Source organism: Eptatretus burgeri, chromosome 3 (assembly GCF_056783735.1).
Source record: "Eptatretus burgeri isolate ZD-2024b chromosome 3, Ebu_testis_v1, whole genome shotgun sequence".
NCBI classification, from domain to species: domain Eukaryota; kingdom Metazoa; phylum Chordata; class Myxini; order Myxiniformes; family Myxinidae; genus Eptatretus; species Eptatretus burgeri.
Window position 1 is genome coordinate 32902387 of NC_140963.1, and position 17682 is coordinate 32920068.

The 17682-nt window shown below is 41.8% G+C and overlaps 2 long non-coding RNA genes across 4 annotated transcripts in view; one reads left to right on the forward strand and one right to left on the reverse strand.

Moving 5' to 3' along the window:
* Positions 1–17682, reverse strand: part of LOC147029647 (uncharacterized) — a 71002-nt gene that overhangs the window by 50276 nt on the left and 3044 nt on the right. The gene's annotated exons all lie outside the window — the stretch shown is intronic.
* Positions 1–17682, forward strand: part of LOC147029648 (uncharacterized) — an 84540-nt gene that overhangs the window by 26899 nt on the left and 39959 nt on the right. For all 3 annotated transcript variants that reach the window (XR_015055996.1, XR_015055998.1, XR_015055997.1), the window contains exon 2: positions 3563–4806. This is a non-coding gene — a long non-coding RNA (uncharacterized LOC147029648). The remainder of the gene's footprint in view (positions 1–3562; positions 4807–17682) is intronic.

Here is a 17682-nt window from a genome sequence, read left to right on the forward strand (position 1 = left end):
CTTGCAAGTGACCAAAACCCACCAATCTCTCTCCAGGAAGACAGTAGCAAGCTCTGTTCTTCAGCCTCCTGCAAAGAGATATCAATGTTTCTCAAGGTTTTAGATTGCATTGCCTCCAGCAGTTGCCGATTGGATGCAGCAGCACCAGGCACGGAGAGGAATCTTACTTCATGGTTCTGTTGACGAATGCTTTAGTACACCATGAGGAAGTGACAGCAGCCGCTGAAGGACTTATAGAGTATTTCTAGATTATAGGCCATGTCCAGCACTGCCGACCGGTTTGGAGATATTATCAGCCTCTGATAGGCTGTCACTGATCATATGTGGATCTAGAAATGGAAAAAAACTTAGAAAGGGAATGTTCAGGCCATCGAGTTATATGGCACAGCAATAATGGCGATAAAATCTAAAGACTTCCTCTCCATATTTACCTCCACCACCGAAGGTGAAGGTGGACGGATCCGGATTAAATTTTGTGGACAGGTTCAGTGTGTGACAAGGACGAACTGATTCGATTTTAGTGACGATCCGGATCCGGATGCTCGAATTTTTTAAGTGACTCTTCACCATTCGGAGATCGAGCCAAAAATGATATATAGCACGATATCTCAAAAAGTTGTGGACGGATCTGGGTGAAACTTGATGGACGCGTTGGGTGTGTGAAAAGGAAGACTTCGTTCAATTTTAGTGAAGCTCCGGATCTGAATCTGATAATTTCTTAAAGTGATTCTTCACCATTGAGAGATATTCTTCTTCCATTCTTCACCATTCCTGCCTCCATCCCGAAGACGAGCAGCGGCGATCCAGTCTTCGTATTTTGCCTTATCTAAAAATCAAATTAATTGTTTGACTCTATGGCCTTACAGAAATGGGACAACACAGCTAGATGGATACCTAACTTGGCTATTTCTTTATTATCTGTATTTGACTCTGTGGTCCACTGGCTTCAAGTACGGTGTGAATGTTTCCAAATCCAAAGACTCACTCTGGACACAACTCCACCTCGAGTAAGTTCTCAGCACTGAAGAAACCCTCAAACAGGGCAGGGATTTATAATTTGGTGAGGGTACTGGCAAGCAAAGACCTCCCGTTTTCAAGAGATGACATGGGATATTTGATATCCACAAAGGGAATGCAGCTTGAATATACCATCAAAACAACCGTGTACTCTTTGATTTGGCACCCAGCATCCAATTTGTTTTCTTAAAGTAGAACAATGATTGTTTATATTCTGGATGGGAATCAAACTCAGACGAGATAGCTCATACGTTAAGTAGGGTACCTAGTAGCTATTTTCCACCTTTAGGAAAGGTAGCAGAGGGAACCTTTGGTTCTGTGGACTGCTCCATAAATAAGGGATATAAATTGAACTCCACAGATTTTAGGGAATGTCACAGCTGCTATTGATAAAGGATGGTAATGCAGACTATGCCAGTAAGTGTCAATTCGTATTTATATTTCACGATGTATGTTTTAATGGCATTGCGGAAAATTTGAAACAGTATCGCTTGTTTATAAAGAGATCCTGATTGATAGTGACACGTCAGATATCCAATGATTATGCTTGGGCATTTTCATAACTGGGACATAATGAGTCATCTGATGAATTGTGATTACCGGTATATGTATGTATATATATATATATATATATATATATATATATATATATATATATATATATATATATATATATATATATATATATATATATATATATATATATATATATATATATATATATATATATACATACATATAGTATTTGTTATTGTAAGTTTACCTAACCCATACCTATTCAAACAAACAAATAATTATGGAAATAAATGTTCTTTGCATGGGGATTAATTAAATTTCATGCAATGCATTTTTCTTCTGAAATTACGCCTCCAAAATGAAATACTGTCCTCCAACTGGTATGGGGGGGGGATACAAGCATGGTAGTTAATGTGAGCAACTTTAAAGGATTATTTTCATCTTGCTGTGTATATCCATCCAACTACTCACATATGTCATTGTAACTTCACTATTTGCATATATATATATATATATATATATATATATATATATATATATATATATATATATATATATATATATATATATATATATATATATATATATATATATCTCACATCTGAGGTTATTCAAACAATTTTCATATTAAATATCTAACCTGCTCATATTACCTGTCCTATTCATCCACCCCCCCCCACCCCCACCTCTGCATTTCCCAATTCACAATATGTTTGGGTCAAGACAGTTGATAGACATCCAAAAAATACTATTTTAATTTAAAATTTGCTCTGAAGGAGGCAGTATAACGTCACTTTCAAGAATTTCATTTACTATAATAATAATAATAATAATAATAATAATAATAATAATAATAATAAAATAGTTGTAACGTTGGGTTTGAATTTTGGCCCAGCTGAAAGCTGTCACCCCAGTGTTTCACAGGCAGGGTGATTCTTCAATGTGTGCACCATCCCTCAGATGGACGTTAAATAGGCGTCCCATCTGTCAGCATTAGTTGGTGGAGGTAAAAGATCCCATGGTGTCTCTTGTGAGGAGTAGGCGAGTTATTGCCAGCACCCTCAACAAATTACTAATTCCTGTCCTGACCGAGTGCTGGGATGGCGAAGGCAAACCACCTAATATAAATGAGGCGCCATGAGGAGGAGTGATGTAAGGGGCACATCGGCCATTTTGGAGTTAATGCCATATAGCACTATTTTAACCCTTGCCCTATCATCCGAACCTATCATCATCATCATATCATTAAAAATGTCGCTTACATCACTCATCCTCGCGGGGCCTCAAATATACCTTGCCAAAAGACCGCTTTGGCAGCTTTGACACTCTGTAAGCCTATGGCACATTGATGGTGCTGATGCTGATGATGATAGTTATCTGAGATAAATATCAACTTTGGTCAAGATTAAAACTCAATCGAAAGATTACTTTTATAGATCATGATAGTTATCAAAACTGAAAACTAGAGGAAAAATATAATACAAGTAGAGGTACATTCAAAGTACACCACCCCCATGCCAAATAAATAAATAAATAACAAAACCTCCAGCGCGTGACATTGCCGGGACACCATTGGCACCCGGCGATGCCACCATGCAGCATGCGCAGACGGAATTGGGAGGGAGTGGTGTACAATAATTGATTGATGAATTGATCAACGGCATAATTAAAATAAATAAATAGTAATCGTAAAACAATTAATTTCTTAATCAATTGGTTAATGGCATATCAAAAGCACCGATGTTTCATCCGAATGTGTAGGTTTTTGAAAAATGATTAATTAATCAGTTAATCAAATAATCAAAAATACCCTTTCTTGCCAAATCCCTTGTTCACTGTCGTGTCCAAATATCAGCTTTCAAGCTCAAACGATGCCTGAGACATTGCCCAGATGAGAAAGAAAATAAATAAGTAATTCATAAGTCGATAATAAGCAAGTAATTAATCAATTAATTGATTAATCAAAAAAGAAATTTTTTTTTTTTGTACCAAGCACATCTTCACTTTTTTTTTTTCTTCCAAATTTCAGGTTCCGATGCTCAATGGATGGCTGAGATATCACCTGGAGAAGCACACAAACAAACAAACGGAGTAAAACCTGAGTACTCCCTTTCTTCAGCGCCAAGCAACAACATCATGCGCTACCTGAATCTGGAATTGGGAAGGAGTGGTGCATAACAAGAACATTGGCGGGGTCGACGAGCGGCAATTCTGATTTGTCGTGATGACGGAACATGCCGTAACATTTTGTCCAAGTACTGCTAAACGGAATGGTTTTGGAAGTGGAAAGAAGGTGATTTGTGAAATTAAGTTGTTCCTCAATCATAAACTGATGTTTTCAGACAGAAGCACAGACAGACAGAAGTGAACCAACTGCTTAACCTCACTTTTTCGCTTCACATGCCTGGGGTAACAAAAGAAAGTTTTGGATAATCATGACGTTTAGAAATTTCTTCACCAGGATTTTGAAGCTCTTGCAAGTTATCTGGCTGAATATACCTCTTTCCCAACTTCATATGGGATCAGATGGAGAATGTAGTTGGCCCAAGTCTTTCATGAAGCATCTGTCCAGGTCTGGTGTTCCAATGAAGTTGGCTGGAGTTTGGAATTAGTGCAGGGTGTCGATGACAACTTTCCTACTCTTCACGAAAGACACTATATGACTCTTTCAGGTACGAGCAGAAGGGTCCTCCAGGTTAATGTCCTTCCGAGGGATGGTGCACATGTCTAGTCGTTGTGCTGTCCATCGGAAGAGTGACATCAAGGTGACAGTTTGTAATTGGGTTGAGATTCGTACCCAGGCTAGATGGCTCAAAGATGCATGCGCTTACTTCTACGTGAGTGCATTGTATTGTGTTGTACAAAACCGCATTCACTGCTTTTACTCATTCTTCATTCTATCCCTGTGTTGTCTCCGATTCCCTTATCATTTTTTTTTTCTAATAATTTTTTGTGGACTCTTGTTGAGCACCATCCCCAAACAGTACAATGCCTCATTCCCTCATGGAGGTGTGAACCGCATCAACCCCAATTTGGGGAAAATGCACAAGCCTATTCAATCAATTGATTGGAAACGGTGATTTCAATCGGATGCTTGGTTGATAAGTTTCATCCATTTTCAGATTCTCTGGATACGACTGACTGTTGTTCCAATTTCCCATCTATTTTCAGCGATATGAATTGACCTCACCATTGTTGCTTCAAGTGGGGATGAGATCACAAATGAGTTGCACAGGCAGTGCGCCTCTTTTCAGGGATTACTATCGTCTAAAGGTAAGCTCAACTTGGAATTCTTGTCTCTCCTAACATGTAGTCTGCCTTTCATACGACAGAGCTTTTGGGCCTGTTCTTTGGTGAACATTCACATTACTGTCAACAATGTCTGTGGGTTCACTTTAGTGTAAAATTCACCAATTTTCCCCCATTACTAGTTTAACAGGTAAAGCAGTTCCACTCTTCTGTCGACGTTAAGAGCTTTCCTCGCGATTCTTCCGAAGGTAACCTCTCCGTGTCGTCCTTCTCGGCATGCATTCACCTGTTCATGCGATCAAGCTTTTTTTTTTTCAAAAAGCACGTCCGACGCACACAAATAAGTCGCAATTAAAACCGATTTCAAGCCAAGGAAAATTAAGGAATCTATGGCAAGAACATTTTGAGTCAGGTGTAATCGTCGAGCCTATTAATGAACAAGATTTTCTGCACCCAAACGTTTGGGTGCAAGGCGGGTCAAAAGCGGAACAAAGATTGCCATGCGTTGATGCAACTGCGTTGGCATTGCAAGACGTAGTAGATGGAAATACAGCAATTCATTTACAAATCACATCTGCAGGTTATCTTTTTCCTGACAAGTTCTGGTATCTGCAATGCTGCTCTTGCAAAGCGTTTTATGTCAAATTTTTAATAACCGTAGTGAAAGTGCGTGCACATTATGTAACGTGTATAGACAAAGAAAACGAGATAAAACGCAAATGTGATTATTCCTTCGGTTCTTTGAAATTATTTCATCCAGGGCTTGGAGCGGCACCAGCATCCAGGAGCTGCATACGTGAAAGGAACCATGACCTTCGAGAAGTGCACAATAAATAAATAAATAATTGTTCCTTTGGTCCACTGCGCGACTCAATTTTGCCATTAGAGGGCACTGTGCGCCTCAAAGTTTCCGCTGTGACATTCTGTTCCACGCTTCGCAAATGAAATAAAAGTCTTCGGAAATCTCCAGTCCCAAAGGACATTCTGACCTAATGGCGCAGGCAAAAACTTTCACTCGATCATGGAGTGGAGCTGTTGCAGCTGTTGAGTGGATGAAATCGCTCACAACTGCCAAAGAAGTTTATTCTTCCGGACTTGATGTTTGATGAGCGAACAATGAAAGTTTATGTATCGTGATCTCTTTTGTGATTGTTTATTTCATTTCAAACTTTCATTTTTCAGACGTAAAGACGTCGTAGATCTGTTTAACATTTTCAATTTCACTGCACGTCGTAATAAGAAAATTAACCCAGGTGTAAAAATTAGGGTTCTGGCTCAAAGGAGATGTAAATTAAGCCAGCTATCCTATCTGCATTCCTGAGGATTTAATATGTAGCACTAATTTATCTGAGGGAAAACGATGGCTTGTGCCGTGTTGATGCTACCAAAGGAAATTAATTAATTCAACCGATTGGTCTTGACTTACGACAGACTGCCACCAACATCTCCACAGATTACATTGAGATACAAGGAATTTGGTTGTGGTGAAGGTCTGATGGTGAGGATGCTGGACTGACATCCCTGGGGTTGAGGGTGGAAATCCAGCTGAAGGCTGGATTTGGATTCTAAGCTTCTGGAAACCAAGTTAGTCTCCGGAGAATTACCACGTCTATCAGATTGTCAGTAAAAACTCAGCTGACTTCTCAATGACCTTCAGAGAGTGGGTCATCTACCAGCCCTGCCTGCTCTGCTCTCCATGTGATGTCATTACATGCACTGTGGTTGATTCTTCATGCCCTAAAGGCAACTTAGGAGGAATCCGACAAGATGTCAAAGAGGTTGAGCTGTCTCGTCTGCGTTCGATTCCAGCTCGACCTGACTGTACAAAGTGCCGGATGGGTGCTTTGCAAGCTGGGTGTTGCATCACAAAGTGCGCCATAACCTGATGGCCCTTAAGCTGGGGGACCCATTTGTTGGCGTTTGCTGCTGGATATTAAAGGTCCCATCGTGTCTTTCGATGAAGAGTAGGCCATCGTGTGCCGGATTGCTTGCCAACTTCCAAATTCCTCCCATAATGTGCAGCGTAACCGCATCAGTGGCACAGCCGCGCCTCAGGATTCCTATGTTACAGATCTGGTCTATAGGGACAAAATGGGGAATAGATTAGAATAGTTATTTCATAGTGCATGTTAGAACAAGTGTAATGTATATATTGTGAGGACGAAAACATGTTGACGCAAGTGTATAGGAAGCTCTTGCCCCTCCCCCTCCAACACCACCACCACCCAGTGTTCATGTCTAAGCCCTATCTTTTCCCTTTGTTTATATTCTTCAACATTCCCCATTGTAAATCTGTCCAATGTGAAAATCTCCATCACTCACAGCTATTCACAGCATGACTCAACGATGTGGTACAATGGGGCCAAAGGTTACTGGACTGGTAGGCTGGACTCTCCTCGTCCTCCTCCCTTCCCCACTGCACGGACAATGACCATGTAGCCACCACCGGTGGCGCCACGGCACATCCCCGCGTGGATTATAACAGCGAGAGGACCATGGGCGATTTCTCTTAGGTAGCACGAGCTCTCTTTGTGGTGGCTGTGTGATCTCCCTCTCTCCTTCCCCCATAGTCGCTATGCCCTTCTCATCGCTGCAATTTGGTGTTCCGCTCTCTGGTTTGGTGTTCCTTGCTGTATGTATCTGAAGGGTTCCAGGTAATTTGTGATTCTGCCAAGCCTGGAGGGAGGCATGAACGAGGGCCATGTGCGCGAGTGGGGCGAGCGGAGCACAGGTGTTTTTTTTTTCTGTTTTGTCTTTTAATCTCCCTCTGCCCTGTGTCCCCAGAGTGAATGAGCGAAGGCATTAATTATGTTAGCCATCAAGGTCCCGAGGGAGTGGTGGGATATTTATTTATAATTAATTTATCATTTGTGATCACCACTTGGTGGCCGTCCGACCATCAAGGTCCCGAGGTGGCCATTTGAAAGCAGATCGCCTAACAGGTTCGCTCGGCCAATTCTCTCAGGCAGATTCACCGTGGTCGTGCGTCTGAGAGACAGATTCACACCCAAATTTACCGCCGACGCAGAGATCTTCTCGACCCTTACCCGCCGGGGATGTAACAATATTTTCCAGTCGTAAGTATAGTTGATGCTCGAACCATGCTGAATTAGTTTGGCTGAAACTCGACTCAAGCTGTTCGACAGTTACTGTGTTAGGCCGACAAGCAATGTTCACTTAATGGCAATCTCGTTTCTCAAGAGGTTAGCAATAACGTATCATAAAATTGGACATGTTCAAAGTATGGTCAAAGGTGAGATCACAATTTATTTTTCTTGCAAGTCGAGGCTCATGGAAGAGCGAGGTGACAAAGGGTAAAAAGGCTTCGATATAATTTATAATTGCAATTTAATAGCCTGAATATATGTACTTCTTCTGAAAAGAGTAGACCATTGTGCTCCACCGGCAGAGTCCTAAAATATAATGGAGGATTGGGGGAGAGGGGCACTGCGTCGTTGCACCCCAGCAATATCGTGACCTTTTTTTCCTTTGATTGCATAGATTACTAAGACTTGCAGCATTTTAATTATTTTACAGTGATTGATGGTTGCGTGAAATGATTTTTTTGGGGGGAAAACCAGTCATTTGTGCGAGCAGTCAGGACGTGAGCAAAAGTATTCTGTGCTTGTGCTAAAAGTGCAACTGTGTTTATACAAGCACTCGGTGATTGTTTAGCAATGTTCGCCCTGTGCTGTAAAGATTTCAAATCTCAATGGAAACTCGAATTAAAGCAACAGCCATTTAACAAACAAAACAGATTTAATATACAGTGTTTGAACCTCCTGATGTGTTATAAGCCAATAAAAATTTCTAACAACAGCGACGCTTGCTTTGCGTTCATTATTATTTGCTGAGCAAACAAGTTATTATACATTGACAAGGAGAAACACTGTATAGTGAGAGTGCGATGCTGTGTGCTATGTAAATGCACCACAATCTCATGAAGGTCATGAAATTGTATGGACTTCGTCCCTCCCAAAGAACCGTGCATTGCATGCAAACTGTAAGATCGATCGGGGTTGGTTTTGATTTGAATTTGGCTTTGATCTGATTTTGGTTTTGATGTTACATCAACACTTTTGGCAAGTCGACGACTGCAATAATACTACTACTTACGTCTTTAATGGCCTCAATTACTTTCACCTTCTTGTGTGGTTAGCTAGGGAACGTTTATCCTTCACAAACAAGCAGATTGGGCCTGATGTTTGGCAGGTGATGATTTGGGACAGAATTTGGCCAGGGAGCCAGCAATACGTCACCTATTATTCACAAAAGATACAATGGGATCGAATGTCCACCAATGACCATTGCCGGTCGACCAGTCCTCCAGCGTACCATTTTATGATGGACCGCACACACATTGATGTCTCACCTTGCATGCGAAACACCAGGGTGACAGTTAATTGCTTGGTCAAGATTATACCCCAGGCTCGACAGCTCAAAGGTGAGTCCAACAAACCTCAAGGCTAACCAGCCAGCCCCATTGACAAGCCAGTACTCTGAACAAAATCAAAAAAAAAAACTTTGAGTAAAGAAAGTTTAAGGAGGCCTCTGCAATGAGATGCCTGTAATGCACGCTTCGTTCGATTTCCGTCGCTTCAAACCCGCAAAGAACTTCAAGAATTTTGGAAACAGTTTGGAATATCCTTGGGAATGACAGATGTCCCCGGCATTGGGGAATTTAGGGACTCTATAGCACCGCACTCCCCATACCCAAGAGAATGCGCTTGCGGTTGCTAAACTAAGATTCTGCATCCGAGGAATTTGGTATTATCCAATTCGTTCACCCACTCCCTCCATTCCAACGTCCGGTAATACTTTGCAACACAAAGGGCATGCTCAGGCCATGACAAAGATTAGTTCTTAAATACTTTTTCACCAAATAGCTAAGATGCTTTCAGGTCCCAATTGGACATCAAACTTCTTCAACAGTGCAGTCTTTGAGGTCTCGGCCTCCCCCAGCGGTATACTGATGACTTTACGCACATTAGGCGTTCGAATTGCTCAGCTTAGTTTGGGGCTGAAATGTGTTTTGAATCGTGATGACATTTTTCTTTTCCAAAACACTGACGCGGCACTTTTTTTTTTTTAAATAGTTGACGTCCCACATATCTTTCTGGGAACAAATTTTGGTTTGAGTACAAATATAACAAAACCATATGTTTTCTCACTGTGAAGTTATTTTATAGCTTTTAGAAAAAAATAGAAAAAGGAAAAACAATATTTCAGTCGATGATGTTTTTTGATTAGAGTAGCGGGATCCTGTTTAGTTGTAAGCGCAAAGTTCGGCACGGACAAACCGCATGGATGACATTTTGTTTGTTCCCGTGAAAACACAGCGATATTGGAATGAACATTTTCAAGTGTTTGGGATGAAAAAAACATGGGAATGTTTCTTCAAAGTAACATTTTTCTGCAACCTTTGGGAATTTCCCGACCGGCCATGCGACTTGATCCGTAAATTTCAGGACCTCATGGTAATTTCCGACGAGCGTGAAAGCATGGCGAAAAAGAGAATAAAATTAATCTTCCTCTCAGCTGATGCTTGAACAACACGAGAGCGAAGAGTAATAAAAATTGTAACTAAAGTTACTTCAACAGGAATGTGGTGTGACCTCCTTCTCTGGAGCTTCCAGATGTTTTCAGGATTTACGAGGTTTGCTGGTCACAGGTGAACAACCCACCTTCAAGACGAATTTGAACAAAACTGCAATCAGCTGAGGATGCATTGCCTGTGCATCATGATTTTTAGAAGTGCATTCCCAAAATGCTTGATGACGGTCTGCCTGGATGTGAAAAAAAAGGATATATCTGGGTGTTTGATTGCCTGGGCATCCAAACTTTTGGTGTTGATGAATCGTCACTGCGTACGTAAGTTCTTGAGCATATCCTCACTTTCAGGATGGGAGACGACGTCAATGGCAATCCTCAATAGAAGCTCGACAGGTGATGGGCAGAAATTATATTGTTGTCATCATCTGAGAATCTCCTGGGATGTGATAACCTTCTGACAGCCAGAGAGGAAAGTCTTTTGATGAAGGCCTCAGTTACCATAAAGGATTTGTCCACTCATTCACTGAATTCCACTGGGTCCATTATGGTCTGAAGTCACAACATGGAATTATCGATCAATCTGTTTGAGGTGTTGCACTTGAGTTGAGAGATCTCTCAAAAGACAAACAAGCATGAAATGTGAAGCTCAACATGTTAAGTATCGGTTTTGGACGTGTAGAACATGATGTTCTATTATTTATTTCTTGGGAAGCTCGTAGTTTCATCAGCGAGCGAATTGTGTGCAGTCAGTTTTGTTTGCAACAATGTTTAATTTCACATTCAATTTTCACATCCAGATCAGCAACTTCTTCTTGTTTCGCATGCAGCCTGTGGCTGCTGGTTGCATCTTTTCTGGAAGCGTGGCTGTGCCGCTGATGAAGTGCCCCTTGTTTCCAGTAAGCTGGCACTCATTTTGTCGACCTCGGAAGGATGACAGGCTGAGTCAATCCAACTGGTTCACCTTGTGCGGTAAAGCAAATTGTCTGCAGTCAACGGCACCCCCAAGATCTTAAGCCAGCCATCATAACCGTTAGGCATCAGCAACTATGAAGAGTCCACAAGCAAGACCACTTATCAGGACCATATTATGGTCGGACTAAACATATTTATGTGTTTTTTAAACCACATTATATCCTTAGATGATGAAAAATGACATACTTTTCAGAATGGCAGCTTACTGTCAGAAAGATGGCCAATCTAAGATGGTAGTCAAAGGGTAGTATGTGTATTCTTACCTCCGTCACAAAGGGTGAAGGAGGAGGCCTACATTTTCACCCCTCTCTGTCTGTTTGTCTGCCTATTTGTCTGTCTGTGTACAGGATTTCTCAAAAAGTGGTGGACGGATCCGAATGAAATCTTGTGGACAGGTTGGGTGTGTGACAAGAATGAACTAATTCGGTTTTGGTGAAGATCCACATCCAGATCCGACGACTAGAATTTTTAAATGATTCTTCACCATTGAGAGATAAGCCAAAAATGATATATAGTACGATATCTCAAAGTTGTGGATGGATTCGGATGAAACTTGGTGGACAGAATGGGTGTGTAACCATGATTAATTAGATTTGATTTTGGTGAAGATCCGAATCCGGATACGAGATTTATCTAATTTTTTAAGTGATTCTTCACCATTGAGAGATAGGGACAAAAACGATATAGTACTGTATCGCATGATATTTCAAAAATGTATTGGACCTGATATGTTCTCATAGATCAGGCATTACATGGCGGAGGTACGTGCTCTGCCGAGTGCCCTTCCAGTTCAACCTTTATTTACACATCACAACCCACAACTTCCAAGTGAAAAACAAATTCTACAAATTTCAGAAAATTAAGTAAAATACAAAACTAGAATATCTTGGATGGAAAAGTGTCCACCGCCTGAATTAATACTTGGTGGAAGCAACTTTGACAGCAATTACAGCTGTGAGTCTGTTGAGATCTGTCTCCACCAACTTTGCACACCTTGATTGGGCAATGTTTGCCCACGAGTGTTTATTATTGAATAAATGCCAATTTTTAAAGAATGTGCTTTCCTGCACTACATTCTGCTCATTCTAACGACATAGGCAAATCCCAAGGGATGGTGGTGGGGGTGGGAGAAGTGGTTAAATTAAGTTACCCTGAGAATTGGCATCGGGTTAGCCAATGCTTGGAATATGATCACTCACCACTGCTCAGGTGTGTGATTGCCTCCAAATTGGCATTAAGCCGGCCATTCACAGGAGTGGTACCTCCCTACATGGATGTCTGCCCCCAAGGGTGTCGATTGCTTTTGAAAAGTGGGGGGGGGGGGGGGGTGGGACATTGCATGTCCACACCACGAAGCCCACTTCGTGCAGGCGTGAACACAGCAAGTCTGCCCTTGCAAATTCTTGATTTTATACGCTCGTTGACATGCTGCCTTCTGATCACACAAATCCCTTAAATTAATCTGACCAGATATCGACTATCTTTTTATCAAATGTAAGCAGATGGAGCGGAATTAATTAAACATTAATCATACACATTTCAAAGTTTCAAGTGTCATCAAAGAAATACATATACATATATATATATATATACATATATATATACATACACATATATGTTGTTCGTCTTTCGGCTGCTCCTGTTAGTGGTCGCCACAGCGGATCATCCGTTATGATCCGCATACCGATTTAGCATAGGTTTTACGCCGGATGCCCTTCTGACACAACCCTGGTCGCCTCTTACGATACAAGGATAAGGATTGGGTTTCGCCATGATTCCAGGCTGCCCTACACCCTCTCATAGCACGGCCCAGTGCAGAGCTCCCGTCCTCAAGCGATCCTCCAACCCAAGCCTCCGAGTAGCCGGATTACAGGCGCACACCACTACGCCCGGTATATATATATATATATATATATATATATATATATATATATATATATATATATATATATATATATATATATATATATATATATATATATATATATAATTGTTTATCAAGCCTCCTTCTCACGACACTTGAACCGATTCACCAAACATAAACTGAAAACTAGACTGACATACAAATTGATATTATACGAGTACGGTCAACTTACCTTAAAACTTGCCAAAAATATGAACCCTCTTGCCTGCCGATCCAGTTAAAAACTTTGTAGCAATGTCTTGGGGGTCAAGTGCAGTCAGATCATGAGATGGTTGAGGCGTTGTTGGGTCATTGTGGAACGTAACCAAGTCTTCATACGCCTGAGTGCACTGAATGACCGTTCAGCTTCGCACGAACTTGCTGGCGAAACCAATAGAAGCCGAAGCAAACGTTCTACCTGTGGGAACATTCGACAGACTTCCGGCACCATGTCGACAAATATCTTACGGTAATCCTCAACAGATGAACCACTGAACTGGTTACGAAAGAAGGAAAGTTCTTGCTCTTGGGAATCCGACAGTTCGGGATATTTGCGGACTATTTGTGGTTTGAATGACCCAGACAGGAGCATTTCACCCAAGTCCCTATACGCCATGAGGTCGGTTGATGTGAAGTACTCGTTCAAGTTCTTGGATGCGCTGTCGATGACTTTGAAAAATCCAACTCTGTATACCTCCTCTGCAGAATTGGCAGTGTATTCCTGTGTGCCTCCAGCAAGTCTCTTTGGAAGCTTGCGCTTACGAGGGAGGGTCACTGGATTGAGTTGGCACTGCTGGAGCTTCTGTTGTGCTGCTTCGAAAACCTCCTCAAACATTTGGTCGGAACGGAGAGATTGGAGATTCTGTGCAGTTACCTTTGCAGCAGTAAGCATACCAGAGACGGTAACTTGTGAACCCTGAAGTGCCTTATTGAGGTATTCAAGGGATTGGAGAACGGGCAATGATGCAAACAGACCGAGAACACACTTTCCTGATGAAAGACAGCTTCGAATACCGTTGGCTCGCGATGCCGTGTTTGTACCAAAGTCATCACTTGCTTGTTGAAGGGCATCCAGTAAAGCTTCATAATTATCCAATATCTATTTCACGGCAGGAGAACGAGTTTACCAAAGCGTCAGGCAAATTGGCCTCAGTAGTGTAGGGCAAGGAGTGTCAGCATCGTCAGCGTGGATATTCAAGTACAGATGCTTGAATTTTCCAGAGTAGTTGTAGATGTTGCCGAGTACCTGGACATAATCAAGGGCGTCTCTTATGAACGGTGCAGTTTGTAGGGCTTTGGATGTAATGAGTTGGGTGACATGAGCTCCACAGTGAACATATTTGGCCAGCGGTTGGAGTTTTTTTTAGCTGTGCTTGACAGCCCTTGTACTTTCTGGACATGTTGCTTGCCCCATCGTAAGTCTGCGCTCTAAGGTGTTCAATAGGGAGTTGACACCGAATTAGGACATCCTGAAGGATCTTAAAAAGTGATACTCCTGTTGTTGACGATACTTGGTAGAGGCCGATGAGATCTTCTTCAACATCAAATGAATCCGTCACATAGCGCACACACACCGACTCCTGCTCATTACGCTGAATATCTTGCGTTCCATCAGTTACGAGTCCGAACTGAGTGGACATTTCATTCACGTGACTGCAGATATTTCTGAGGATGGCATGACTCATCAACTGTAGAATTTCGTTCTGAATTTCTCCACTTGTGAACGTCGTCTTCCTTGAAAGCCACATCTTGAGGTTTACATCATCCTCAGCCCGCAACTGTAAGAGCATTTTTAAATTCCCTTCAGAGGCATCATTCCCACGAATCGCAAAACCTTGTCGGGCTAAATATTGCAGTGAGGTGATAATCTTCAGATGTGCTGACCGTGCAGATCTTTGCTCTTCTAGAAGCTTGCTGCTCAGCTGCACATGGACACCAGGTTGACTTCTGCGACATTTCAGATTTTCAGAGGCAAGCCTATGTGTGTTTGATCGTTCGTGTTGTCTGAATTTTTCTGCAACCTTTTTCCAGTTCCGAAAGCCCTTCGAGACAAATGCGTCTTCTGCACAGCGGGCAAGTTCGGTAAGTTTTTCACGAGAAGCGTCCGTACAGGTGTGACAGAGTACACCGCCGATGCTCTGATCAAAATTAAGCCACGGAAAATCTTTGAACTACTGTTGTTGAAACTTCAACTTTTGGTTTGGCAATATTTGGACTGGGATACAACTGACATCATGAGGTTGAAAAGACTGATCTGGGAAATTAGGCCGAGTACTCGCACATGCACCCTTTTCTGCTATCTTCTCCTTTGAATCGTCCACGTCTTTCTGGGAACTTGATTGCTCCAGGAGAGTGGTCGGGGATGTTCTACTTGATGCTGTCATGAAAAGCTTTTTGATATCCATATCCTCTATGAAATGAGAAGGGAATTACATTTCAGTTGAATAAATTTTGACATGTGAATTATAAGGGTTATTTTTGGGTAACATGGCATTTTAAAGATCCACATACTTTTCGCTCGGTCACTATACCTCCAGACACAATGTTGACATGTGATAAGCTTTGCGTAGCACATGTATTACTAAAACAGCGCCGATACGAGTTCAGTTCTTAATTTAGCATTCCATTACTCGCTTAGTTCCTGACATTTATGCGTCGTCGTTAAAGATTGCGTTCTTGATTTGCATGCCATCAAAAGGGTTCACCAAAGGAATGAGCTAAAATCAGTTGTAATGTGAACATTTATGTAATTCTTTACCTCTCACAAACCACGAGACCAGGAGACGAGGGATTAAGATCTGTTGTTGTCCGGACGTGCACTCTCTTCTTTCCAATAATTGTACACAGTTTGTTGATTTGTAAATACGTTTATCATTTCCACTTGTGCGTGCCCGTACGTGCGTGGCCGTACGTGCAAAAAAATAAAACAAGCAGTCATAGACTGGTACTTACGAAATCGTCAACTTGACCTCTGACCTTGTCTAATAAAAGCTGTCTCTAGAGATGGTAGCGACGTAAATCAGAAGTTTCTACGATGATTCTGTACCAAACCATCAAAAATCGAAATGTCGACCAAAGCAAAAATCTCCATTTCTCCATGCAATTATTTTATCAAAGTCACAAAACCGTAATATTCGGCCATCCACCAACAATCTTTACATACTCCGACGGCTCAGCGAGTCAGGCATGCGACGATAACCTTTATTGGGATAAAAAATGACTTTTAAACACCATCTTTATCGAAAACACCGTCAGCGCGCACACGGAAAACCTTGACGTGACTCAACGATGCCTCTGCTCGAGCGCACTGCACCACGTGACGAGCCGTGACGCGGCGAGTGAAATATTTTTTATACAATCTTAAAACGTCTCCAAAACATCCGATTTTTTACCAGAATTTCGACAACCCAGTGTTAAGCATCCTAAGCGATCGCAAAAACCGAAGACAAAATTCAAATTGAAGTTAAACTGAACTCGTAACGTCGACCGAAGCAAAAATACTCCATTTCTCCACATGAATTTATGGAATTATGTTTGACCTCACTGTGACCTTGACCTTTGACCAAAATCTAATCAGCACTAGCCATCACCCTCCTGAATCACGTGGTATAATTTGACATTGGTAGCTTCTTCCGTTCTCGAGTGATCGTGCCTACAAACAGATACACAAACACACACACAAACAGAGGATGGAAGTCATCAATATACTTACGAAATCTTCAGATTTCGAAAGTAAATTTTTTTTAAAAAAAACACAACAACGTGGAAACCGCGTGCCTTTGTTTAAGTATAGTGCGTGCCCGTACGTTTTGTTTAAGTATAGTGCGTGCCTGTACGTTTTGTTTAAGTATAGTGCGTGCCCGTATGCTTTGTTTAAGTATAGTGCGTGCCCGTACGTTTTGTTTAAGTATTGTGCGTGCCCGTAAGTTTTGTTTAAGTATAGTGCGTGCCCGTACGTTTTAAGTATAGTGCGTGCCCGTACGCTTTAAGTATTGTGCGTGCCCGTACACTTTAAGTATTGTGCATGCCCGTACGTTTTGTTTAAGTATTGTGCGTGCCCGTACGCTTTGTTTAGGTATAGTGCGTGCCCGTAAGTTTTGTTTAAGTATTGTGCGTGCCCGTACGCTTTGTTTAGGTATAGTGCGTGCCCGTACGTTTTGTTTAAGTATAGTGCGTGCCCGTACGCTTTGTTTAGGTATAGTGCGTGCCCGTACGTTTTGTTTAAGTATAGTGCGTGCCCGTACGTTTTAAGTATTGTGCGTGCCCGTACACTTTAAGTATTGTGCGTGCCCGTACGCTTTAAGTATTGTGCGTGCCCGTACGCTTTAAGTATTGTGCGTGCCCGTACACTTTAAGTATTGTGCATGCCCGTACGTTTTGTTTAAGTATTGTGCGTGCCCGTACGCTTTGTTTAGGTATAGTGCGTGCCCGTAAGTTTTGTTTAAGTATAGTGCGTGCCCGTACGTTTTAAG